Consider the following 2,337-nt stretch of genomic DNA (forward strand, 5'->3'; position numbering starts at 1 on the left):
TATCGCAATGAGAGTGAATTCTATTTATTAAATAAAGTGAGACTTCAATAGTGCTCTTAAGTATTGTGTTTAAAATTCATTGCTACCACTTTCATTGGAATTAATAGGAAGACATCCAGAGATGAAAATAAGGATCGAAAATAATTTTCCTTTAATAAAGAACTATCCAGATTATTTAGCATCAAAGTAAGAGTTGGAAATAATACTTTTTGATAATCAACAACCCAGGTAAGTCCTGCCATTATCATATTATTATATATATATATATATACTTTATATGTATGGATCATACCGTCTTAAAATTGAAATTCATTGATTTAAATAAATATATGCAACGGCTACAAAGTCGTGACATAACACTACAAAAAGAGAGAGATGAAGTTATATACTTTGATAGTTTTGGTGACTTTCAACCACCTATAAATTTATTATTTGAGACGGGGAATTTCGGGAGGTCTTAACCGCGCTACCGAATCTCTTCCGCCACAAGGCATTTCTTGGCTCTTTACCCCCGGTTATTTAGACCGCCAGACCTCCGTTCGACTAGGGCGATCGTCTGGGATAGGGCCTAAAGGTTGTCGCATATCTCGGTTTGCTCTCACGGCGACTGCGCAGGGTGGGGAAACGGATGGGTAGTTGCGACCTCCTCTACTCCAGGCCTTGATGTCCAACAATTCGGTTCCTCTTTGTCTCCTCGTTTATGATATGCCAGCAGCTCAGATGATGACTCTTTGTTTCAGGTCGGAAGTCCGTTCGAATTCGCGCGTATGTTACCTATCGAGGGAACCGAACATACAACGAATCAGCGTTACCCGATTATAACCGTTCGCGGCTGAAAATAATCAGCATACAAATAAGGCTGGGTGACAAGCAGTAAAAATTTATATAAAGAACAATTAATCACTTTTATTGATTTATTTCATAATTCATACGCATGTGGTCGGATTAATTAGGATCAGTATGACTCTGCATAATTATACGTAACAGCAAGGACACGAAATAGTGGAAATGCTAATATTCCCTCCCGGTCGGTCTTTAATTGACGAAAATGACGGAATGGTCGGCGCGAATAATTGGGTCACTGATTTTATTCGTCTTTGCCTAACATGCGCAGTAACTAATATCTTGGCGAAAGGTCAAAGTGAATAACTTAATCACCGGTTTTAATTCGTCTGATCCTAACACTCACAATAGCTAATCTTGGCGAAAGGTCAGCGTGAATAACTAAATCACGGATTCTCTTTGTCTGATCCTAACATTCGCAATATCTAATAGTTTGGTGAAAGGTCAGCGCAAATAATTACATCTTGGATTTTAATTCGCATACTTCCAACATCCGCGACAAAGTACTATTGGTAAAAGATCAGCGCGAATCAACAGGTTACTGGTTTTCTTCGTCCGATCTTAACACTCACGTTCGATTCTACGAAATGGCGGAAAGGTCAGCGCGAATTAATAGGCACCGGCATCGACGGATCCACGCGTCGCGACATCCTACTGCACCGAAAAATCCACTCCCTCACTCCGCGATTAATACTAATGAGTGGCACTTTGCCTACTTACGGTTTTTCCTGCTGTGATTCGGCGAACGAAATTAGCGTGAAAAAAAAGGTGTCTAGCGCAATTAATCCTGCGTGACAAGAGTATCTGGCACAAGCACTCCTTCTGGCTAGAAGAACAGCGGCAAAATAGACGAGAATCAGTTTTTCGCGGTCAACGATCGCTTTCCGTCTCCTCTTTCCGAGAAGAAATATTGTTATTGGTCGGTATGCTAATTCGGATATCGGTAGCGCCCTTCGAATATTTCATCATTGGTCCGTGTGTAAATTAGAAGGATATAGCGCCCTTCTTGATTCTCCTACTTTCGTCGTTATTTACCCTCTTTCACCCCCCCCCCTCCCACTAGGTTAGTTAGCATTAATTGATGGGAAAGATCTACCCCTACTCTTATCTATTTTTCTATGCGGACGGAAATCAAATTTTATTCTAATTCGCTTATTGGTCGTGACGTCACCAGTGAATTTCGTCAGAAGTTCGAATTCTGTTGGTTAGTTTATCGATTAAATTTATCGGATTATTTGTCGCTTGCTATTATAATAAAGGGTGTCGGTCACATGCAAATTTTCATAATTCGGTATTTCCTTCATATTCATTTTTAATTTTAATTTTAGTTAGTTGTGGATGACACGTCTCATGTCTAAAACACTCGTCAAAATTGATTGGCACGAACCAAATGAGATGGATTTACATAAGGTGGGCAAGGTTCTAGATATATTCCTTTTTGTTTTATCAAATCAGAAACATTATTGTTCATACGAGATGTGATCAAAAAGTAAG

The sequence above is a fragment of the Phymastichus coffea genome, unplaced genomic scaffold (genome assembly GCF_024137745.1).
Source record: "Phymastichus coffea isolate CEN01 unplaced genomic scaffold, Cenicafe_Pcof_1.1 PCOF00017, whole genome shotgun sequence".
NCBI lineage: Eukaryota > Metazoa > Arthropoda > Insecta > Hymenoptera > Eulophidae > Phymastichus > Phymastichus coffea.